Source organism: Panthera uncia, assembly GCF_023721935.1.
Source record: "Panthera uncia isolate 11264 chromosome A3 unlocalized genomic scaffold, Puncia_PCG_1.0 HiC_scaffold_11, whole genome shotgun sequence".
Taxonomy (NCBI): Eukaryota; Metazoa; Chordata; class Mammalia; order Carnivora; family Felidae; genus Panthera; species Panthera uncia.
This window is the reverse complement of record NW_026057578.1, coordinates 19,764,494-19,790,139: the sequence shown is the minus strand read 5'-3', so window position 1 is coordinate 19,790,139 and position 25,646 is coordinate 19,764,494. Positions and strand designations below refer to the sequence as shown.

General features: G+C 43.9%; 1 long non-coding RNA gene across 3 annotated transcripts in view; it reads right to left on the bottom strand.

The window, feature by feature from the left end:
- Positions 1-10,355: 10,355 nt before the first annotated feature.
- Positions 10,356-25,646, bottom strand: part of LOC125936603 (uncharacterized) — a 32,817-nt gene continuing 17,526 nt past the window's right edge. For 2 of the 3 annotated variants that reach the window (XR_007462070.1, XR_007462071.1), the window contains 3 exons: positions 23,556-23,694; positions 11,754-11,925; positions 10,356-11,208 (listed from right to left, as the gene is read on the bottom strand). This is a non-coding gene — a long non-coding RNA (uncharacterized LOC125936603). The remainder of the gene's footprint in view (positions 11,209-11,753; positions 11,926-23,555; positions 23,695-25,646) is intronic. The other variant, XR_007462072.1, reaches the window with a different exon arrangement.

Below are 25,646 nucleotides of genomic sequence, written 5' to 3'. Positions count from 1 at the left end.
TTCATGCCCAAAGCCACAGAATAAGTGCAGGGCAGAGCTGGTACTGTTAACACTCCTTTTTATCACAGAAACATCTCCCTTCTCCAGTGACCCTTCCTGTGGATTCTTATTCAATCTCTAGTCGCGGGGATTCCCAGGTCATTTCAGGGATGTCTCCCTCTTTGACAGCTTCCAGAACGTTTGCAGCTTCTCCTTATTTCTGTTCTCCAATATCCTCAAGTGTTCAAGCACTAGTGAAAGAAATTATCCAGGCCCTCTCATTATATGCTCCTGGGAAACAGACCTAAAGCTAGGACATTCGGTGTTATCCTCGCTTACGGAGATTGGTGGGAATTTGTCTCACTTAAAGTCGTTTTCTTACAGTGTATCGTTACCACTTCCTAGGGGCAGGGGTAGCCAAATTCCACTTGAACGACTCACCATGCTATGTTCGATTCAAAATGGCCTCTCCTGTATATAGAAAACTATCTTCCTTGGGTCAAACTCAGGAGCTTTTGAGCTCTTTGTCATTAATTCATTCACTCATTCACTCACTCATTTTTCCACACAGGATTAGTGCGTGTGTTCTGTGGGTCAGGCTCTCTGTTGGGGTGCTGGATGAATATTAATAAGGCAGGCATCCTGGAAGGCCTCAGTGAATTGAGTATTTAGGGAAGAACCAACAGGCAAGCTAAGAGCTGCAACAGAACAGTTGCTCTAACAGGGCGATGGCCAGGTAGGAAGATAATCATAGGTTGGAATCCCACCCACGAGACTCCTTGGCGAACATCCTGCTTGTCAGGCTAACCCTCCAGGCATTTCCAGACAAGTCTGCATATTCAGGATGTACACACTTTAGGCTCCCACTCCGGGACCCTGCTAGACTGGGAACGGTACCAGGATCTACTTGGTTGTGGTCCAAGAGGGAGGGTGGTGGAAGAGAAAGTTATAGATGTGGATCCCTATCCCTTCCCCTTGCCCTGGGACAGAGTGCTTACCTGTCCGCCCCTCACCTGTTAGGGCTAGGGTCGATGCAAGCTAGCATTAGAGAAAAGTGTTACTGGAAAAAAAAATAGGCAAAAGGGAGGCAGCAAACCTTTAGGAAAAAATACAGGGGAATATAGTCTGGGAAGAGGTAAATGTTAGCAGTTACCGGATTTGTTGGTCTTGTATGATATGTCTGCAGATTAGTAAGGAAGGTACATTTCCTTCAGGACCTCAAGCTTTGAGTGTCTTACCTGGCCTCTATTCTTCCCAGTGTGATATGGTCCCTAGAGTAGAAAATAGTGACAGCCATAGCTAATTTTTGGATTTGGTGCTTGAGTGAGCACTTATGCTCCAGACCATGCTAATCATTTCCCCTGCATTATTGCATTGCATCCTAAAAATAACCCTGTGGGGAAGGTAGTATAGCATGTTTTTTTCATGGGGCAGAGGAGAATAGAAAAGAAAAGGAACTTATTCAAGGGCCCACAGTAAGAGGTGAAAGGAGAACTTGGGAGTCCAGAGCTCTATGCTCTTAAGTACTGCATGCAACAGAGAAACACCATTCTGTACTATCAGTTACCAAATTTTATTTTTAAATTTCTAGTAACAGACTATACTGTACCTCTGTGTACTTCTAAGGGACTAACTAAAATGTCAAATAGAAACAAGGCGTCAGGATTGGGGCCTTCTACCATGAGACATATTCTTGAAGGCGCATCTTCACAAGGCTTTACTTCAGAGAAAACTTTAAGAATTATGGGGCGCCTGGGTGGCTCAGTCGATTGAGCATCTGACTTTGACTCAGGTCATGACCTTGTGGTTCATGAGTTCAAGCCCCGTGTCAGAGCCTACTTCAGATTCTGTCTCTCCCTCTCTCTCTCTGCCTTCCCGCCTCGTGTTCTGTCTCTCTCTCAAAAATAAACATTAAAAAAAAAAAGAATCGTAGTATAAGATGAGTATCTTAAACCACAAAAAGGCGAGGACACGTAAGTGTTGAGGTTTATTTCTTGTATTTAGGATGGAGATTCATCCCAGTGAGAAAATGGATACCTCTGTGGCATTGGCCATTCCTTAAGTCTAAATAAAGGCCCATAACGTGTCTTGTGCTACGGCAGGTGGGTGGCAGCCGCATGTCATGGTTAAGCTCAAATAATCTGGAACAGAACTGGCTGGATTGGAATCCTGGCACTCCCACCGAATGACTGACTGTGTGAAATTGGGAAACTCTCTTCAATGTTCCTTCCATACTGTCAATTGGAGGCAATGCTAGTATTTGCAGGGTGGTGACGAATTAAGAACAAGACTGTTTCCCACAATTATTAGGCATGTGTTAATTACCAGGACACAGAGCCAGCTATTAGACAGGACATGAATGTGAACAAGCAGATACCAGGATGTAGGCGGAAGAGAGAAGGAGGGCTTTGACACAGCCACGTGCAAGGTTTGAAGAGAGGTCTCCTGGCTCCTGGGTGGCTCAGTTGGTGGAGCGTCCAACTTCAGCTCAGGTCATGATCTCACGGTTTGCGGGTTCGAGCCCCGCGTCGGGCTCCGTGCCGACAGCTCGGAGCCTGGAGCCTGCTTCGGATTCTGGGTCTCCTCTTTCTCTGCCCCTCCCCCACTCTCCCCCACTCTATCCCTCTTGCTCTCTCTCAAAAATAAATAATAATAAGCATTTAAAAAAAAAAGAAAGAAAAGAAGGTCTCAGAGGGAAGGGAGTGTGGCACTGAGTCCACAGGTGCAAAGATACACAGATGTGTTCCTGATAGCAAGGTGGAGAAGGGCACTGTCGTCCAAGGGAGCAGCTACGGAAATGAGGTCATGGCCGAGCAAGGCCGTCTTAGAAAACTGCAAAAGGAGAGGTGTGCCTGGGTTTAGAATCCTAGTGGGCGTCTTGTTGGAAAGCCAGCCTATAGAAGATGGTACCACGGAGAAGGATCTTGAGGCCACACTGAGTTGTTCAGACTTCACTCTGTGGGAAATAGGGGTCCGTGAGAAAGCTCCAAGAACAATAAATCATATTCTTGTTTGTCTCTGGGGTTTTTTTTTGTTCCAAATATCGCTTTCTTACTTTATTTTTTAAATGGAAAAAAACTTTTAAAAATGTCCTTCCATCAAGGGAAATCTTGTATAATTATTATAAGCATACTAATCTACAGAAAAATTATAAATGATTATTTTTTATTTATGTTTCAGAGAGAGAGAGAGCTAAGCAGGGGAGGGGCAGAGAGAGAGGGAGACACAGAATCCGAAGCAGGCTCCAGGCTCTGAGCTGTCAGCACAGAGCCCGATGCACAACTTGAACCCACAAGTCATGAGATCATGACCTGAGCCGAAGTCGGACGCTTAACTGACTGAGCCACCCAGGGGCTCCTATAAATAATATTTCTAAATTACCTAAAGTCCCACAACCTTGAGAAAACGACCACTAACATTTCACTGAAGAACTTTCTGAAAGCACACAATTTCAATGAACTAATATTTTATACATGTTTTGGTCAATAATCTATGTGACTAGCTTTTCATGTCAATAAATAAAGGCATCCATGAGCATTTTAATGATGGCACAGTTTTCTATTTTATGGGGGTGAGGCAGTTCATTTACCCAGTCCTTACTGATGATAAAGCCCTTCTAATTTCTGAACATTACAAACAGCACTTCCACAAACAGTTTGAACCCGATGCAACAAAAACATCAAGTACCAGAGAGATTGGAAAACATCATAGATTCTTGAAAATTAAAACAAACAGACTTCAGGCTGCTACAGAATGAGAAGGGAACGCCATGCCCAGCACCTTGGCTTGGAGGTTGATTTTAGTCAGTAATTCAATTCTTAATCTCATATTTATTGGGCATCCACAATGCATCTCGTCCTCCTCTGATAATGGGATGCAATGGAGAACAAGTCAGAGAATGTCACTTTTATTACAGCATAGAAGCTAACAGGGGAGATAGATTATAAACTTATAAACAAACGACGTATTAGATATCCGGGAGCACTACATGAGGAATCAACACGGGATGGTATGAGACAGCATCATCCACTTTAGTTGGATCATCTGGGAAGGCTTCTCCAAGCAGCGGTCATTAAGGCTGGTAAATGAATGGCCAAAGGATGGAGGCAGGGGAAGATCAGGAAAGGGGAATTCAGGGAAGCGGCTGATGCAAAGGCTCAAAGAGGGAAATGAGCTTAGCAGGTTCACGGCAGACAAAGATCAACAGGCCAATGGAGCTTGTACATTTTCAACAAGGAAGGTGCCATGAGGTGGGAAGCACCGACCACGGGCTGGGAGCACCTTGCAGACCATGCTCCAGTTCCGATGTTACCCTTCCTGAACATGGGGAGCCACTGGAGAGTTGCAGCCAGACAAGAAGCTTGATCTGTGATTTTAAAAGACCCCTACGGCTTTCCAAAACTATCAGCTTCTTAAGCATAAGTTGTTGTCTTCTGTGGCTCTGCATTCACAAGACCAAGAGAACCCTTGGCACACGGTAGGTATTACATCAGCTTTATGAAGAATCAACAATGTAGGGATTGTTGTACAATGTACAGAATCCAATGTAGGGATTCATTTACTGGTCCCACAATATTTGTTAAGTATTTAAAGGTACTGTACTAGGTACATGGATATAGAAAAAAAAAAAAAGAGAGAGAGAGAGAGAGAGAGAGAGAGAGACTTAGTTTTACCCTCAAGGCCAAACAGACCTGAAATGAATAAACACATGTGTGGTCATTTGACTTCAATTGGAAATTGGAAATTTATCTTTATTGGAAGAAAGGGAATGTCTTTTCTTGATGCTGTAGCCTATGATCTCTTTATTTTCAGGCTGGAGACAGCCATAGCTAGTTGTCTCTTTTTTTCCTTTTTAAGGAAAAAGCCAAGTCTTCCACTTTTCCAGAAAGTGGGAGAGAAAAGAGAGATTTAGAGGAAAGGGTAATTAGTTGATGTTGGGATGTGTTGACTTCTTGGTGCCTTTGGCCCCGTGGGTGCAGATGAGCAGTGGACGTTGGACATGGTAAGTGGAGCTCACAAGAGGTGGAGATGGGGTCATGGCTTTGGTGGTTACCAAATAATACGTAGAGGAAAATGCAGGGTGTGAAATAATCGCCGTAATTTGCCCTCTCTGTCCCAGTACGATACACTACACCTTCCCAGTTTCCCCAGAGAACTATCACAGCTTAATTTAAAGACTATGTGCTCTGGAGTTGCATGCCGGGTTGGGCACCAGAGTGGCATCACCAGTAGAATATTCGTGAGCAAATTACCCAAATTCTTGGAGCTGATTCAGTCTCCTCATCAGTAAAATGCGGATAACCACAGGCACCTATTCCATACAGTTGATGAAATGCTTTAATATATTTACAGCCCTTGAGTGATATTAAAGGCTTAATTAGATACTACCCAATATCTTTATTATGTCCAATTGAAAATATTTATTACAAGGCTGCGACTCCTTCTAGACCACCATTTGTTGTGATCATCTGTAGGTTACCAAAGGCAACCACAGTATTTAAAAAAAAATGTGCCTGATAAAATGTTCTTTGGATTAATCTTGCTGGATTAATCACTGCTTATCTATAATCTAGGAGAGCCCTTAATTATTGAGGACATTATGTACCAAAAGAGCGTGAAAGTGTGGATGGTATGTTATTCTGTCTTGTTCCAGCATATTAGGGCCGCTGGGATCCAATACACCCTTCCAACAGGAGGGCTCAGGTTGAGGCTTGGGGCATTTGGCTGAATCAGGTATTATCCGTGGGTTTACAGACAGATGGAGTCCCCCATGCAAAGTGTTTCCAAGCAGGCCGATGCACCATCGGCATCACAGTCCTGTGGGTCAGATGCTTATTGAAACTCCTTGACCTCAGCCCTGACTCACCGGTTCGCAGCTTATTGGTGACGGGTGAGGCAGAGAATAGCTTGCCTGGAACTACCTCAACAGTGGCTCCCAGCGTGTGCCGTAAAATTTTAAAAACAGAGGAAATCAAAGAGAGAGAGAGGAAAAAAAAAAAAGCGTATTTATATTCTTGCTGATGGAAATTATTTCTAGAGGTCATGACATAGGCTGGGTCTGTGAGATCCTGGAATCAATGTTTGTCTTCGTGGAGCTGAGTGTTTCTTTTCTGAGAGGACATGGGAAGTGGGAAACAGACAATGCCTCTTGGTGGCAATCCGAGTTGGCAGGGAGCCCCTTCTTCTGGGCAAAACTTCTCTGGGGCCTACAGAGCCTTCTCTCAGCCTCGACCAACTCACCCAAGAGAGAGGTCCCGTCTCTTGCTATCTCTGAAGAGAGAGCCTACGATTGCTCTGACCCTTGGTCTCTGCCATTTACGGGGGCACGATTTCGTTGAATTCAAAAAGGATTTCTCTTTTCTATGTTTTTTCCCTCTTCCTCTCCTTTCCTAACTGAGTTTCTGCCAAGGCAAACGGGTACAAACCGACGCCATCAGGAAATCTCGAGATGGAGCCCAGTTCTCCCGAACACTTCATACCCGAGTGTGTTCTTTCCCTGAATCTGCATCCAACACTTAGCCAAGCATGGATTCCTATAAAAGCCTTGTGAAAAGAAAACACGGATCAAAGACACCTTCAAAGTGTTGTCGCGTTGAAAACCTCTGCGTGAAGGGTCAGTGGCCACCAGCAGCTCGAGGTCAGAACTTCCCCGACACCCTTCACACGGGGCCCTCCCGTAGGGTCCTTCCGCCAAGGAGGAGCTGTGCCCCCTCCCCAGCCTTGTGCCCCCCCGTGAGAAAGGACAAGAGCAGCCCCACCAGAGGCCCTTTCCCTTGGCAACGCTCTGTGTCAGCAAAGCGTCTCCAGCAAGCATTTCCGTGGGAAGGCCTTCCATCTGGAGCTTGGCAGAGAGGGGAGATTTCCTTTGAGGTTGTGCCACCCTCTCCCTTCGGCTCTCCATAAGGTGCAGCTCGGAGGGGCCTTGTCTGACTTGAGGGCTGGTGCCGGCGTGTTTCACGGAGCCAGAAGGGCTCTTCTGACTCCCCTGCGCAAGCCTGCGAGGCGCTGAGAGAAAGAATGGTATTCGTTCTGCCACCACCTCCCATCTCAGTGTGCAACAGGTCACAAGATGTGACAAGTTCATGCGCTAATTCCTTCCTTTTCAGTTAACAGAATAACACAGATGGGAACACTTACCCCGGGATCGGACATAAACTGGAGCGGCAGGAGGAGGAGGACAGACACAGCCTGGCCCCCGCTCAGGATTCTGCTCGACAGAAATTGTTTTCAACAGCATCATCACCCGCAGCTGGGTAGCCCCAAGAAGCTACTCTCTGACAGGAAGGCGCAGGCCGCTGGCACGGGCCCTCATCTCAACCCACCCATCCCGCAAAACGCTCCCAGCATGTTCAAGAAATAACAACACCAGGCAGCAACCCCATCGCCTCCCAGGAGTCTCTGGGTAGCAACGCCCAAGGCAGCAGTTCCAAAACCACCCCGTAGACTGTCTGCAAGATGATAAATGGAACATTAAAGGAAGAGGGATGTTGAGACAGCAGTGGTAGAGCCATGCACAGAACCGCGGGGATGCCTGCCGTCTGTCCTGGCCACTGGGCACTCTGCATACTCAGGTACAGAACCGGCTTTCAGGGTCTTGTCCCTTACCAGGCTCTGACCTACATTTGTATCCCAAAGTGACAGAGATCCATTGGCGGTCAAACGGCTAGGGCTCTGAAGTCTAAGAGATGCCTTCAAATCCCAGGCTGCCACTCATGAGCCACGTGTCGGGGCAAATTGATCCGGCTCTTCCTGAGCTTCTGTTTTCTCCCCTGCGAAACAAATTAGGAAACACTTTCCCCCTTTACTCAGCTGTTTAGGATCAAATAACATGTCCAGAGCTGGGACTGGGACCTACAAAGAGTAGCTACAGTTTATTGATGTATTTCACATGTGCCAAGCAATGTGCCCGGCACTCTTATAAGTACATTTCTAATTAAACTTCACTGAAGCGCCCGGGGGCTTATGCTACCATCACCCTGGCACCGTATTGCCAACGAGGAAACCGGAAGTCAGGAACAAGATCCCACGAACCGCAAGTGACCAGCTGGTTTGAAACCACCTCTATCTATCTAGGCCTTCAGAGTCCAGATTCATAACCATATCGTAGGCACTTGGTAACAGTGGTGGTGATCACTGTCCTCGTCATCATCATGATGGCTAACCAAACCGTGAGGGGCCTCTATGCCTTGCTAGACAGCGTGCACGTCAATATTTTAGTGCCAGCTATAGGATGATGATATTAAAATAAATTATAAGGACTAACTCCAAACCTGGAAGAGAGCTACAAATTTTGGACATCAAGGAAGGAGAGAAAGACCATGCTTCTGGGAATTTGAGTGAGGTTAGGTCAAAATGAATCTTTGTGGACATTTGTCAATCACTTTCTGCTTGTAATCTCTTCATCCCTTTTTGTGGTAATAGCCTACCCTCCCTCCCGAGAAATAACCATTCTTCTATTCCATATGGCTCTGATGGGGATGACAAGTCACATTTTCCCACTGCACTAGACCACAGCATGGGCTGCCAGTAATAGGCCTTGTTCACGGAGATTAGTACAGAGGGTGAGCCTATGATCTCAAAGGATCCATCAAGTGAATTCCAGAGGATTTCATGTATTGATAACAGAAGAATGACAATGTCTCCAACCTTTGCCATTGCAAGGCTGGCATGACGTAAGTGTGGAGCATTCTGTAGACATTTCTGTTTCTCATTTGTCCACATAAACGGAGGAAGTCAGCTGTAGGAAGGAATGCAACCAACATAGGGAAAAGCAAAGGATACAGACAGAAGAAGAAGGAGGGGACGAACGAAGAGGAGGGGGAGAGGGAAAGGCAAAAGAGAAAAGGGGAGGAAGGAAAAGGAAAACGGAGAGGGTGGGGAGATAGCTATTTTTATCTCAGGATCACTTTGTGTCAAGATCAGTTCTAATCCAGGTTCCCATGTCGAGTTTCCATCATGTTACATGGGAGAATGCTGGTTCTCACAGTACGTATTGGCTATGTCAATGGTGAAGTCATGGGCATGTAACGTTCCATCATCTAGGATGATCAACATTGTGGGGACTTTCAGAATTTCTAAGTCCCTGTCCCCAGAACAGTCTTTGCCTCTACTGGGTCATGTAGAAGCACATGTCAACTAAATTCCAGTTGGTTCTTTATTTTTAGTTGCATGATGTGATGGAAAGAGAATGAGCTTTGAAAGCAGATAGATCTCATTTCAAATATCAGCTTCACCAGAATGCATGATCTTAGACAATAACTTAGTCTCCACTTGCTCATCTCTAATTGGGACCCGGGTACTCGGGTGTGAAAATTGGGTTTGGGGGCAAGTCAAATGCTCTAGAGTAGGAAAAAAAAAAGTGCCTTTGGCATAGTGCCCAGCCCATAGAATGTACTCCGAAAATAGTTCTTCTATTTCTGATAGTTCAGATCCACCCTTCCTTCACAAAGACCCTTCATGGGAACTGAGAATAGGTACCTGAGGTCTTTCTGGGAACGTTAAGGACCCTCCGTAATTCAGAATAATGTTTCTCGGTATGATGGGAGTTGTTTACGGTCATGCTATGTAAAATGTCAACAAAATATCTCAATCTCAACTCTCAGAATAAGTTGCAAAAATTAACAAGATATGTGAAGTGTCTAATTTGTTCACTAAATGAGCATAAATGAACAGTTACACTTCATACATCATTATCACTTCTCCCTGCCACTCTCTCCCTGAAGTAACAGGCTCACAGCTCCCATTGCCCCAGTTCCTGGGGTGGAGAAGGTGATGATGATCTTTGAGCCCTCTCGGACCTCAGGATATGTGTAGTGACAAGGACGGCAGGGTGGTCTCATGGCTTCACCAGTTACTGTCCCTCTGTAGCAGATTTGCTTGAAGAAGGGAAACAGCACATTGCTGGTGGTTTGGGGAATTTTGTAGTAGAGTTGTTTTTATGCCTTTCTTACTTCCGATCCTGTATAGCAGCATATTCTTAATTTTTTTTGATTATTTATTTTGGGGAGAGAGAGAGCAGGGGAGGGGCAGAGAGAGAGAGAGAGAGAGGGAGACACAGAATCCAAGGCAGGCTCCAGGCTCTGAGCTGTCAGCACAGAGCTTGTCATGAAGCTCGAACCCACGAACCATGAGATCACGACCTGAGCTGAAGTCAGACGCTTAACCGACTGAGCCGCCCAGGAGCCCCTATAGCAGCATGTTCTGTAGGGATTGTCTCTGTCTCCTGTTCTTCCTTATCTTATCCTCCTCCTCCTCTTCTCTCTTCCTGCTCCTTCCTGCTGCTCCCTTCCTCTTTCTCTCTCTTTCTCTCTCTCTCTGTCCCTCTCTCTCTCTCTCTCTCTCTCTCTCTTTTTCATTTTTGGTCTTTGTGCCCCAGTTGTAGCAGACAAGGGGGACAGGACCAACGACTACAACTGAATAAGATACAGCCTTCTGCCTCAAAGAGCTCACAGTCTCTTTGAGGACACAGACTGAGAGCAGTTTGTGATCACTGTTTCTTTAGCTTGTAGCCAAGGAGGTGGAATCAAGACCCGTGCCAGAGTGCAGAGCTGACTTCTCAGCCTGGGAGAGGTGACATTAAAGCTATGCCTCACGTGGTACCCAGATGCCTCCCTTTGTACCCCGTGAGCCAGTTAAGAGGGAACTATCTTCCTATAAAAGCAGAGAGCCTAATGCCTGGCAGACCCTGGATGTAAATTTCAAACGCTGTGATTTAAGTAAAACTTATTTAAAGTGAAAGTTGTGGTCACACTGAAGATAAAACCCGTCTTTGTTTTTTGCCTTACAGAAGTTTATATGGAATTCCTTTCTTTCCCATTCTTGATGCCCATTGGGTGTAGGTATCCTTTTGGCTGACTCAGAACATTCATGGGGAAAATCAGAACCAGGGCCTGTTTCTTCTCCTGAAAACAGCTTCTCCTTTCAAATAAACCTGTGGGTAAAATGTTTACAAGTGTGATATTTCACACGTGGAGAAGAGGGCCACATTAATGGCATGAAAAGAGGTACCTGTCAGCTCATTCAAGCAACAGCCCTCATACTTCTGTGATTGGGAACGTGGATTCCATGAACCCAGGAAAGGGAAGGATGGAGTACAATGCAGGGTTCTAAGAAAAATTACAGCAAGAAAGAGCTTGGAGTGAGTCTCCAACTGAGTCCCAGTGTTTATGGAAGATGTTCATGCATCAATCGCCATTTTGAATCCAAAGGAAGTCTTTCCTTCCCAGCCATCTAGAGAAAATAAATTAATATCCAATTAGCATCTACTGTGTTTTGCAGGAAGAGGGTGGGGGGAGAGAGGGAGAGAGAGAGAGAGAGAGAGAGAGAGAGAGAGAGAGAGAGAGAATGTTCATTATTTACGGCATCCTAGATGAGAATCTACGGTGCAAATTCCATTGGCAAATCTGCTGTTGAGGTTTCTCATCTCTAGGAAGGGATTTTCCTTACTAAGCATTTCTCAGGTTTTTTTCCAGTCTCTGTTTTCTTAATTTCCTAATTTTACAAATTGTCCACAAGGGAACAGGGCTGAGAGGACAAAACCAACAGAGTGAGGCCGTGTGGGATTTGGTTGCCAAGACTCAAGAGGGTCCTGCTCTTACCGGAGCCTCAAGTCCAACAACAGTCTTAGTAACAGAACACAAACAGTTCCCTTGACACTCATTTGAAGGGGGAGGGTTGGGTGTGGGAGCAAATGGCTCGTCTTCTAATAGGACTGCAAGCAAAATTCAAGTGAAGTCAATTAAGTCTACGAGCAAAGTAATTTTCACAGGACTTACCCAGCAGGGAGGAGCGGTCATATCGAAGATCGAACAGGGGAAACCGGAAGCATTTGCAACTGGACTCATCAGAACTCACAGGGGCGTTTTGGGATAGGATAGCAATGGTCTATTCAATGGAACTGTTCTGTCCTGGTGATTCTGGGGCTATGGAAACTCCTGTCCTTGTTCACTGGTGGAACAAAAGTGGTCTCTGTTATAGCCTCTAGGGTAGGGGGAGGCAATAAAATATTCAGGTTTGCCAGAATCGCGATGGAGACGGTGCAGTCCTGGCTTGTAAACAAGAGCCAAGGGGAGCCGGGAGGAGAGAACACCAATTTGGGTTGAACGGGCACAGAGGGAAGACAACAGGGACCCAGCTGCCACTGCGTCCCGTGGAGCACACCCGTGCAACTGAGGCACAGAAAGCAGGAGCAAGGCCAGCAGAGGTTTGCAAAAGGAGGCAGCTGGACTTTGTGCTGGGGTTTGCTGCGGTGTAGAGAACCCATTAGGTGATTCGTGATCATTTACCCGATGGCCTACATGTGCCTGGTGCCATGTCAGGGATGCAGTGCAGTCAGGAGAGGGAGTGAGACAAGCTAAGCAACAGTTCCACATAATGGAATGAGTAACATGAAAGGGAAGTGTAGAGGATGCTAAGTGAACGCCTAGTCAGGCTGTACCAGTGGGAAAGGACTCCTTCCTGCCCCGTCCTATCTAGTTTAGGCCATCGTCATTTCTTGCCCGGGCACCGTGACAGTTCCACCCTGGTCTCTTCACATGCACTCATTCGTCTTTCCGGCACAGCTGATTTACGGTATGATTGCATCCCATATTACATGCCTACCTGCCCCCTTTAATAACATCCCACCACACTATAGGTGCAGTCAAGATTCTTTGATATGACCAGCATGGTTCTGCTGTATCTGCCTTATCTCTCCAAATTCATCCCACTCTATTCTATCAAGCCATCTGAAATGACAACACGCTGACGTCAGGATGCCTGCACAACACCTTGGCAAAGATGTGTATAAGAGAAAACTCAAGGTGGGCGTAGGAGAACAGTGTCCATGTTCTCTCTGAAAGCCACATTTTGAATGCTCTGAGAAGGACCAGTAGACAGAATTCTGTGATGGCCCTTCAAGATCTGTGGCCCCTGCTTTATACATATCTACTGCAAGTTATTCAGTCAAACACTAATTTAGGTGCTGCTGTGAAGAGATTTTGCAGATGGTATAATCGAGGTCCCATATCAACTGATCGAGAAATTATCCAATGAGCCTCACCTAGCCACAGGAGCCCTTTGAAAATAGAATGTTTCCTCCAGCATCACAGAAGAGGAAGTCAGAGATTTGCATAAGAAGTATTCAATGCGATACTGCTGGCTTAAGGTGGAGGGGTTCCGTGCAGCAGGGAATGTGGGCAGCCAAGAGTGGCCCCTGGCTCACAGCCAGCAAGGAAACAGGGATTTCATTCCAACAACCACAAGGAAATAAATTCTACCAACCACTGGTAAGCTTGGAAGAGGACCCAGAGCATCGAATGAGAAGAGGAGCCTCGCTGACTCTTTGACATCAGTTGAACGAAACCCTGAACTAAGAATCCAGTCATGCTACACCAGACTTGTGACCCACGGAAACTATGAGATCATACATTTACGTCATTTTAAGCTGCTACCCAGGACTATAAAACTAATGGTTGATGCAAAAAGGAAATTCAACTTTCAAAAGTCCTGGCTATACTGGACTCAAGTGGGTATTTTCCTGATCATTTACCAATGCCTCTCTGTGAAGTTTTTTTAATCCAGATAATCACCTACAGCATTGAGTGGGCACACATCACCTACGGCCTTAGGAAAAGGGCAGGGATTATTTCTACCCTGGTTGCAACTTGCAGTTAGAAATCTGACCTCTTGAAATATTGGGACTTGACCCAGGAATAGAGAGAGAGAGGATGGTGGACATTTAGATGATCTTTGTGAACAGCTAGGATTGGGTAAATGGCAAGAATGAATCAAAGGCTAGTGTTGGAAGCATGCGTACTTCTTGCATATAGAATAACTAAATAAACGATTAACTGAATAACTAACTAACTCTTAAGTTCACTTCCAGATCACCTATTCCTCAAGTCTGTGACATGAATTTGAAAATACTGGCATACGCTAGGGCCCTGAGTGCTTGTAGAGACTGGAGTGAGAGACGGCGGGACGTCCACAGCTATCTTTTGGCAGATAGCACACACGAAAGGCCTCCATTCTCATTAGAAGGGAACTGGGCTAGCATTGACACTTGACCTGTGGCATTGTTCTCCCAGTATACACAGTCTGAGTCAAGAAAACTCCTTGCCAAATGGGAATTGCTGGCCCCCTGCCCAATCACTAGGCCCTGCTTGTTTTAGAAAAATTTATTACCATAAAAAAGAGACAAATTGTAAAACTCAGACTTCAGTGTTGAAAAATTAATTAGGCCTTTGGCTCTCTCTTCTCAGCATTTGTAGAGAATTTCTTTGTATACTTAGCTGGTTCGTTGATGAGGGTTAAATATGTGTACCCGAGAGATTAACACTCTTATTGGAGCTATTTCAAGAGGGAAAGTGTGTTAGAACCAGAGCCCATTTAGTATTTCCAAAGAACATAGCAGGAGAAGTCAACTAAGTGAGCTTGGTGGTTGTTAGGAAGGGCTTCTTACCAGAGGCAGCTTTGGGATGGGGGAGGGACGGTCCACGTGTCAGGCTGGGGAGAGACAGGGCAATCTAGAGGTTATAGAAAGTATAAAGATGGCGGCATGGACGAGCATGGTGGACCCAAGAAACCAAAACCCAGATTCAGCATGCTTGGAGTAAAGACTCTAGCTAATGGCAAGAAAAGAGGATACAAATCTGGAGACGAAAATGGAAAGGTAGGTCTGAGTCAGAGCAGTAGTAGTCTTGATGCCTTCCCCGGGGATCTGGGTTTTAACCTATAAGCACCAACATGTTTTTACCAAGGGCATAGTATGATCGCTCTCATTTCTGAATATTATCTCTGAGAGTGGCAGTGTGGAAAATCAGACAATGCCATATGATATCCCATTTTCTGGCTTTGCTAATGTCATGAATTGGAATAAGAATGAAATTGGGGGTGAGGAATGCATTTAGTTAGCTTTTAGGCATGTCTGCATCGCACACGTGGGTATGTCCTGTTTCTGTGGCTCGGGAGCTAGATTACAAGGAGATTCAGACGGAAAAGCTGTTGCACTGAACAATGTGGAAACAGGAGCTTGCCTCGGGGAGCAGGTAGCAGGGTTGTTTTTCACCTCTGCAAATCAGGACTCACCTCGAGCCCATGCTGCATTGGCCAGTCACTCTTTTGCATTTTGTTAATAAAGTAAGTCACTCATTTATCAGTTATCAAGTTTTTAACGAGAACCTGCTATAATGGGCACCATTCCAGCACCAAGACAAGGTGGACAAAGTCCTTAGGCCCCTAAAGACTCAGTCTTCAGAGAGATGAAGACAAATAACAAACCACTAAATCAGCAAATGCCAGAAAGTATAAGGGCTCTTTGGAAAACAGGTTAAGGAGATCAAACGTTGTCCAGGTGATGGAAATTCCATTTTAGGTAGATTGGCCAGGGAAATTTCCCGTGAGGAGATGACATTTGAGCAAAGACCTGCATGAGTCAAGGAGCGAGCCAAGTCAAGGTCTAAAAGATCTGAACCAGGGACATTCAAGGAGAAGAGAGAAGGTTACGCATAGCCAGAGTCAAGCGAATGAGACGCGGAGGACGAGACTATGAGAATCAGGTAGGCAACTGGGCAGGAAGGGGCTTGGGGCCAGGGCTGGTGAGTGTGGGTGACATGGGAAGCCGTTAGTAGCTCCTAAACAAGTCAGTGGTGGCATCTAATGCGTATTTGGAACAAATATTGCTCAAACATTAGAGTTTTATTATTATTGGGGCTATTGTTATTATTATCACCATTCACTCTTTCACTCACATGCTCCTATATTCTAGAACCATGTTCTGAATGCTTTCTCCGTGCCAGGCATTGTGGTAAATACGATGAGCGCCGAAACTAGTTAAGACGTGACTCCTTCCATCACTGGCTTGCGGGATTACAGGGACGTGTGCGTGGACCACACTTAGCACTGAAATATCTTCGATTCACTTCGGACCCAAACTCTTTATACCTCAGGTGCAGATGGTAAGATAATTTAAATATCAGGGATCTTGGCATGTTTTTGTCATCTGGTCAAGATCCCTCACTTTCTTTATTATTTGGTTTTATTCCCATTCCTCACTGTCATTCTAAGATCATTCACGTATATAGTTGGATTTTAGAAATTCCTCCAAAATGTGTTTCCAGGTTTGTAGCAACTCTTTTTTTTTTTCCTTCCAAAATACACATGCCGAGTCAGGAGTGAGAGTATAATGCATTAAATTTTGTGTGGAAACCAAGAATCTGTATTGATATATCCCAGTGCAGGACTTTTTGAAATGGGAGGCACTGAAGTCCAGTGGTATGCTAATACACCAACACTTCTAGGGAAGAAAAAGGTCCTGACTTGTAGTATTTGCTGATTCTCATGGTGTAAATATTCTCATCGTGACCAATTTCAAGCTGAGATTCAACAATCAGGTTGCAAAAGGCCCAAGTATTTAACGACTGTCTGGCCCAGGTCCAGCATACTGTTGTATGGTTCCTTACCTTCCCCTGAAGGGTATAAGGAGGACACGGCCCTACTCATGACATCAGCCCATCCCCACTCAGTGTGTCATTCTTCCCAGATATCAGGAATCTTCGGCCTCCTTCCATAAAGTGAGATGGGTGTTCCAGAAACCCTGATACGCCCATCCAGAGGTGAGTGAGAGGCTGGCTTTTTCTTTTCAAGGATGGGTTAAGAAAGTTTCTCCTTAGGCCAGCTGGGAGCCCTGTTGTTGGAGTCTCCTGTGTGCACGTGGTATAAGCCAACTGGTAAATCCTGACGCTGTGGACACATTTCAGCCAAATTAGAGGGATGGCTTGGGGCCGTTCTAAATATTGCCTCAGAAATGTCTACAATCCTTATGTTACGATGTTTATCTGCTGTTGGTCACTGAAGAGCCTGGTTGGGCAGACAACCGGTCCCCCAAATATACAGGATACTTGGAGATAGACAGTCATTAAAATGAGGAGCTGAATCATTTCTTGAAGGTCTAACGGTGATTTCTTTTGAGTTACGCTTCCATGTAGGTTCTGACATCTTTTAAAAAATGTGTGTTCTTCCTCTTAAGGATATAAATGATCCATCATGCTGCTTAAAAGTGGAAATAATCATAATAATCATCATCATAATAAAAAATATGGATTGAATTGTGTCCCTTCAAAATTATATGTTGAAATCTTACCACCAATATGATGGTATTTGAAGGCGGGCCATTTGGGAGGTAATCAGGGTTAGACGTGGTCTCGAGGGTGGAGCCATGATCTGGTGGGATTAGTGCCCTGATGAGAGACACCAGACAGCTTGCTCAATCTCTCTCCACTACTCTCTCTCCAGCTACAGAAGGTGGCTATCCGGAAGCCAGGAAGAGAACATGCCAGAAACCGTACTTGATCTTACAGGCTTTCATCTTGGACTTTCCAGCCTCCAAAACCGGGAGAAAAGAAATTTCTGGTGTTGAAGCCACCCACCCGAGGTGTTTTTTAATGCCAGCCTGAGCAGACTACTATTTCTACTAACATTGCTACTGTGGCTAATAATAAGAAGTTAAGCACCCTACATGCATACTCTCCTGTAGTCCTCACGATAACCTGTTAGGCTGGCTTTCGTATTTCCCTCACGAGTGAAGAAATAAGAGAAGTTAAGGAACACAGGAAAGGCCATCCAAGATGGTAAGTAAGTGACAGCTGGGTTGGAGCCCAGACTACGTGTGCCTGGAGTGCCCACTCTTCCCCGCTAGGCTGTAATGCTTCCCAAAGGTCACTACATACAGGCTTGGTATAGAGGGGGGCTCGGAATACATCTGTGGAATGTTTGGAAATGAAGGGTGGATGGTTAACCTTCCAGGACAGGAAACCGAGTTTGGAACACGTAGAGTTTTGTAAGTGCTCAACAGGGTGGAAGACCATGCCGATGAAGTCACAGCAGAATTCTCTGCTATGAACCTCAAAAATTTAGTTCTTTCTTGGAAACGCTGGGGGAAAAGGAGTGTAAGCCTAAGGTAATTTTCCTTTTATACTGTTACACTTGTCAGGGTGCCAGCGTCCACATATTTCCCCCAGGGATGAAATTGCAATGCCTAATTTTCATGATTGTGTGATGATTACAGAATTAAGTGCTGAGGGAAGAATCGCAAAGTGCAAAGAAGTCTGCATGCCTTTCCAACTGGTTAAAGGCAGGCTTGATGCTTTCTCTTATTTGCAGGAGACTTCCTACATATGGGTTTTCTTCACATTCCTGCTGTGTGGACTATTTATCTCCAGATCATCATACAGATCCTGACTGGCTGCGACCTGTGTCTTTAGGAAGAAACACTTGTAAATGCATCGCCACCATTTAAAATGCAGTCTATCCCAGTTGCACTGAAAATAGCAGGGAAGTTTCACACTGAAGATCAGTTAACTTTGGTACAATGGTATTAGTGTTCGGGATTTAAAAAAAAATACGCACTTTTCCACTACCAAGAACTTTTCCCAATGATCAGATAGGGTTTTCTGCATAAGAAAACTTGGGACAGTGTGAAAACGAGCTTTTCGTTATACGTATAAATGCAATTCTCATACAAAGTTTAACTGTCCAAATCATTTATTTGTTCATGACACGTAAAGGAGAAAGCAGTAATGGGAGAGAAAAATCAGGTCTTGACTGCATCAGTTTAATCCAGAGGAGTTATTTTTGATTAAAAAAAAAAAGAAAGAAAAAGCTAGAGAAAGAGAATTGCGGACATAGAATTCATCCCTGCTCGTTCATTTTCCATTTTAGTGGGCTGCAGCCAGACCTGTGAGGAGTGTTGCCAAAGCCAGCAAGAGGTGTCCGGGGCTCACTCTGGGGGCTGACCGAGTTGTGCCCTTGCTGACCACAGTTGAAGCAGATGGAAAGGACCGGCGTGTTCTGATGGAGTTCTCTGTTCCCCTCTGGGGCCGGTGGGAGGAGGCACATCCATTTGTCCTGTTTTACAACTGCAATGCCTTTCCCTCTTAAAAGGAAGAGATTGCCACATGCTATCTGCCCCACCATTAGTCAAGCCGTGGAAAGAACTCAATAAGGGCTAAGAAGTACAATGCCCAAAGGGACACCATCAATCCCTTATTACCACAACTTCCTCATTCTTGAGTTGTTTATATTGATTTATCTTTTGCTCAGGTAGAGTGACTTAGAGTAATTTTCTCAGCAAGAGAACACGGATTGCCTCTGTTCTGAGCCCATGCCTGTCTGAGAATGTTTTTCATCTGCCCTCACGGAGTAATTGGGTATGGGATATTGGGCCCATTATCTTTTCCCCTCAAAACTCTGCGGTTGGTTTATTCAGACACTTGTGTGGTGGGTATCCAACTATCAAGCTACCATGACTCGGGGTCTATTTAAATCAAGCTACCTTTTATTCCCATTTCCACGTAGGATGTATGCTTTATATTTGAATTACCAGTATGTTACCTGAGCTTTACTCTGTTGTTAACTTTTTTTTTACAAGGATTAATGAATTATTGTAGTCAGCAGCCTTCTTTTACTTAAGAATGTCTTCTAATATTCCTTTAAATATTACTTCTGATGGGTCTTATATGCATAGTTTATTTATATTCACATCTCTCTCTCTCTCACACACACACCATAGATTTTATATATATATATATATATATATATATATATATATATATATACACCCTATACTGCACTAGGCTCCTTACTGTTTGTTTGCATCTAAATTTCAAAGTCCCCTTTCCCTTTTGTCTCTTCCAATATAGGTAATTTTTTATCATAAAATCTATTATTTACCACTTTTACCATGGGTCCTTAATGCAAAGATCAAGCAAATAATGCATCTTTTAATCTTCCCCCTTAACTATCTTTTCTGTCTTTTGATCATTTTACTTAATGTATGCTTATTTTGATTTCCTAGATTTCACACCTTATAGAACATTAAACAGAAATATTCTAAAATTTCTATTTTGGAGAGTTCTTATCTAATTCTTGGGGATCAGTAAGATGTGGAGGTTTGTTCTTGAGCCCATCTGGAGAGGCTCCCCCACCCCGCCCCTGCCCTGCCCACGATTGGATTTGCCTTCACAGGAGACTGGAAGAGAAGCTGTACTTTTTCCTGTGTCCTTCTCTCTGGTATAGTCTCCCCTGGGCTCGCTCTTGATACTTGTACAATTTCTGAGTTTTTATATAACCCATAAAATGTTGTTAGCATAGAAAAGGCAGACTCCAATCATCCCTCTAAGGTTTTGTTTTATTTTCTAGTTGCAAATATAATCTTGGACTCCCTTCAAAGAAATTTACTGACATGAAGAAGCCCTGTGTTCCAGGGTATGAACCTCAGAAATAATCTTTCAGAGGAGAGATGTTTTCTATAATAAAACACTAAGTAGCAAACCATTCAAGATGCTAGCTGCCTCCTTGGCATTACAGGCATAAACCTGCCTCATTAAAAAAAAAAAAAAAAGCCCCTTCTACTCAGCTGCACCCCTAGTCTGGGGCCCTGTGGCTGTTGGTGTAGAATATAATGAGATTATCACACATTTGTTGATTTGTCTCAGCCTTGTCTGACGTTGAACCGCATGCTGTATAAATGAATGTGTGCTAGCAGGTTAGAATGTAGTTTTAATAACGGTAGGACTTGTGGTGGTGTTTCCCTCCTGCTTTTTATGTAGGTAATGGCTCCAAGATGCTTCCTTGGCTTGTTTCAATTGTTTGGAAATTTACCTACTCTGTCCTTCACCTCTAAGTTTTGATCATCCACCTAGGTGATACCCCTTGTCATGCTCCACCCAACAGACGGTGAACATTAATCTCTCAGTCAACAGCCTGTTTTATATTTTTAGATGGATTTTTACAGCCATCAGGACCCATTGACTTCTGAGTACCTACTTTGTGCAAAGCTTGAGAATTTAGATCTTCTGACACCTAACCAAGAAAGCTTTCAGTAAGTCATGTTTAGGAAGAAGTTAGCAATCACCATGTTTTCTGTTTCTGGAAAACCGGGTGTTACTTGGTCAGAGGTTTTTAAATTGACCTAAGCTTCTTTATATAATGTTTAAAGACTTTGTTACAAAGAAAACATATGAATGCCTACCTAGCTCTTGGAAGCGTGGGGTCCTAGAGAAAATTCTTTCTCTCTTGCTGCAGTTCAAGGCGGGATACATTGATAGCCAGAGGGGATCTGGCTGTGACCCAAATCCATTCCTCTGACTTTAAATGCAGAGAGGACACACTCAACTTCCAATGGCCCATCCAACAATGATGAGACCATGGCTGACGGGAATTATCTCAAATTTGTCAGGAATGAGCACACACTTGCTAATGGCCTATTTCCTTCCCCCACATGCATCCCTGCAGAGGAAGAAGGCAAGAGAGAGCGGGACCCTTGGCTCAGCTTCTGCCTTTTCTCTTTCCTTTCCCAAACACCCTCTCCTCTCACCCCAGGATCATTCTTGATTCTTGAATTCCCATCAGGTTTCAGGGGAAGGGGAAATACTATTTCTTGCACTTTTTGTTGGCGAAGAAATTGATGCTATCTGCCTCCCATTGTTCTACCCACCATCCGGTTTGGACCTGATTGAGGGCAGGAATGAAGGTGTGCATCCAGTTGTGTCCCATGTCCTTTGAACAACTCTATCTTTGCAAAGAGATACCATTTCAGAGACTGTTCCCATTTAGCTTGAATGCTGGTAGCAAACTCAGTGCATTACCCAAATGAGAGCCACTGAATGTATCCAAAGAGCTACTAAAAAGAAAATTTCAGTGGGTGGGTGGGTGGGTGGGGGAGAGTCCTCAATATCTTGATTAAGCATTCAGATGGCTAGAGACATGAAGGATAGAAAATCAGCAGAACAAGAAATAAGCTCTAGGAAACTGTTCCCGAGTGATGATGGTTTTGCCACATCCAATGGGTAATATCTATACATTATGGTTGAACGATCGTATCACTGGCATACAGTAGGTGCTCAATACATATCTCTGAGGGTCAGCACCATATTCCTGGTACACCTGCTCTTCTAGGTAACTGGATCTAAAGAAGAAGTAAACTGCATCTAGCCTAGAGCTAAAGAGCAGTAAACTGCAGTATTTAGATTGGGGGGGGGGTCTTTTAAAAATGAATTTATTCTGATTATAGATTAAAAAATTACCAAAGATAGTACAGAGTTCCCATATACGTCTCACTCAGTTTCATTTTCCCCTAAAGTTACCATCATATATTATTGTGGTATATTTGTCAAAACTAAGAAACCAACATTGGCACTTAATTGTCGCTTTATTTGGATTTCACATTTCCCCCAATTACTGTCCTTTGTTCTTGTTCTTGTTTGGGAACCAACTGAAACATACTATACTTATTTCATCCTTAGTCCACCCTGGTCTGTGACAGTTTCTTAGTCTTCCCTTGTTTTTCATGATCTTGACTATTTTGAAGGATCATGGGCTTTTACAGAAAGTGCCTCAATTTGAGTTTGTCTAATTCTCCTCATGGTTATGGATTTTTGGCAAGGATCCCACAGGGGCACATGATCTCCACATGACATGACTGGTGATGTTCACCTTCATCACATGGTTAAGGTCATGCCAGATGTCTCCACTAAAAATCACTATTTTTCTACTTTATGGGAGGAATTATAGTTGTGATTTATTATAATTCCATTTCTCAAAGCTTTGTGTGTAAGTCAGGAAATGGTTTTTTATTGTGAAATGAAAGAACAGTGGTTCAAGTCAGTGACAGAAAGATCTTGCTGGAATCCTGGAGAAAGTTTAATCAGTAATGGACTTGTAACAAAATAACCCAACCCTGGCAGAGCTTGAAGGAAATGAGAGTTGGAGCTACCGGGCTGATCCACTCAGCTCTTCTCTGAGCTCATTCCACAGGCAGAGGGTCTGAGCCCTGTCTCCTGTTGTGTGGACCTTGGGCAGCAGGGACCTGGTCTGTTTTGCCATTTGCTCTTCCTGACGGTCTGAACTTATCCTAAGGCTCCCCTTCTGCACACGAGGCCCCACCGCCTATGTCCCGGCCTCTGGCATGCCTGCTGGAGTCAGTTACTGTCACTTACTGCTGTGTCTAATCCCTCAGCTCAATGAAGGACGGAAGTGGAGAAGGGGCTTATCAGATGCTAAGATTGTGGAAAGGAGAGGAAAGCAGCCCTCTTTTAGGTCTGGTCTCTGGGTGAGGGACCAAAACACTTTAAGAGTGGAAATGAGAACTTCTGTTGGCATAGCTCCTGTATTTCATGATGCTCCAGAAGAATCCGTCTCCTAACCTTTCCTGAATTATTGCATAAAATGTTTGCTTCTATTACTCCAGTGTTGTGAAACTACTGGAGTTGAGCACGGAGGTTTTAGGAGTTAAAATGAATCCCTCTATCCATTTTATTTATTTATTTATTTATTTATTTATTTTTAAATTTTTTTCAACTTTTTTTTTTTTATTTATTTTTGGGAGAGAGAGAGACAGAGCATGAATGGGGGAGGGGCAGAGAGAGAGAGGGAGACACAGAATCGGAAACAGGCTCCAGGCTCCGAGCCATCAGCCCAGAGCCTGACGCGGGGCTCGAACTCACGGACCGCGAGATCGTGACCTGGCTGAAGTCGGACGCTTAACCGACTGCGCCACCCAGGCGCCCGCCCCTCTATCCATTTTAAATAATATATCTTACCTTTAAGGAAAAAAAATCTAACAACAGCAGGGGTCTGTTTCTGCTGGATTCTGTGAAGTTTCGACACTTTGGGTCTGTCTATCCAACTGTGGGAGTAAGTGCATCAAGGCCTTCTTCGTATTAGGGGTCAATTTTCATCCTAGGTTTGGAGAAGGGGTGCTTAGTCTATGGAAGATTTGTCAAGGAGGTAAAATTAGGGAAAAGAATTTCAGCAGCTAATGATTTTGCAGTTTCAAAAATCAATAAATTATACAAAGCAGTATAACTTTGTCATGATTTGGAGATGAAGTTGATGAAGGAGCAAACACATAGCCATAGATTCAAGAGGGAAAATGAGAGTTTTGAGGGCAGAATCAGGATATCTGATTGGAATCATCAGATTAACAGGAGGGAAAAAGGAAAGAGAGGGAAAGTAATAATTTTAAAAGAAACATAAGATAATTTCTTAGAGTTAAAGGAAGACAAATTTGCAGTTTTAATGTTCTCACTGGGTCTCAAGAAAAAAATTACTGAAAAGAAATCTAAGCCTTTAAAACTCCTAATTTCTGAGCCACATATAAATCCTGAACATTCCCAGTTATAAATAGCTGATTATTTTTACATAGCAGAGTAAACCTGCCTAATATCAGATTTCCCTTTAACATGGGAACCTATTCTGCAACACCACAGACTCTTAAGAGGAATAGCTACAATGTCTATATTGTACATGTGAGAAAATATCATACATGCATTGGCAGAAAACTGAATCCGGAAAGGTCTCTGACAATGTAATCTGTGTCCATTGATAACTGTGCCCTCTGAATGTCAGTACAGTAAAATCAGAGGTTTCATTCAACATATTGGAACATATAAAAGGGAAAGAAACAGTGACGGGCAATGACTAAATATTTAGCAGGTAAAGATAGATGAAAAAGTAGATGGATATGATATATATGTTTATATAAATATGGTCTAGTGGGTGATTGGATGATGATAATGCTGCTATGAATTGGTAGTTTAGGTGCTAAGCTAAGTACTTAGTACTTAGGTACTAAGTAAGGTGCCTTGGAAAAGAGGACACGAGCAGCAACGGAAGACCTTTTAATAGACTGTCCCCCTGAAACCAAAACCCAACTCCCAGCCAAATCAAGTAGTGGGGGGAGGCGATCGAAGGGAGTAGCAAAGAGCAGATAATTAAAGTTTAATTTAAAAAATGATACAATTCCACCATAATAGGAGAAGTGAGGTCCAAACAATTCAACTGTTGAAAAATGCAGACGATTGGTATTATGAATTTGATGAAACGTATCATACAATGGTATCTGCAGGTCTGTGTTGTCAAAAATCATAAAAGTGGAGATGGTGAGAAGTACAGTGTATCCAACTGAAAGGTGCCTGCATTGAGAACGTCCCAAATGGTCGTGAGGTCCTTATGTTCCAACCACAACCCACCCTGTTAAAGCGTAAGAACTTTAACCCGCCCCTGCCAGGGAGCCGGAGCTAGACAGAGGCCAGGAGCCACTCACTCATAGCTCATCTCCATGTTCGTCATTGGCAGGGTTCACTGCAATTCCAAAGGTTTCATAGCAAGGTGAAAAGTGACACTGTCTAGAGCATTCCTGTCCATGGGGGGGGGGGGGGGGGAGTAGATATGTGACATATCAGTGGGAGAAATACAGGCTTCACTGTGACGATTAGAGGGGGAGAATCATTAGCAGACTTAAAAATATAATAGAGCTTCTAAATTACAAAGAGAGAATGGAGAAAAATGTAATTATTGCGTGTTATGAGACAAATATGAATATACCTAAGGGTTAGAGAAAACACTGATGTCAGGACAAAGAAATCAAGGTCATGTGCATTCAACAGGATATTAGATAATAATAAAATGGAACAACCCACAAAGAGACCTACAGAGGATGTACATTCTTATATAGCAAAAAACATTGCAGCAAAATGTAAACTTTGGGTTAGAACACTCAAAACATGGTCATTTGTTAAAATAAATTTGGAAAATGTCTGTGTAACTACTTTGGAATATAAAAATTCATGTGGGTAAAAACAGACTATTTGAGGGGCGCCTGGGTGGCGCAGTCGGTTAAGCGTCCGACT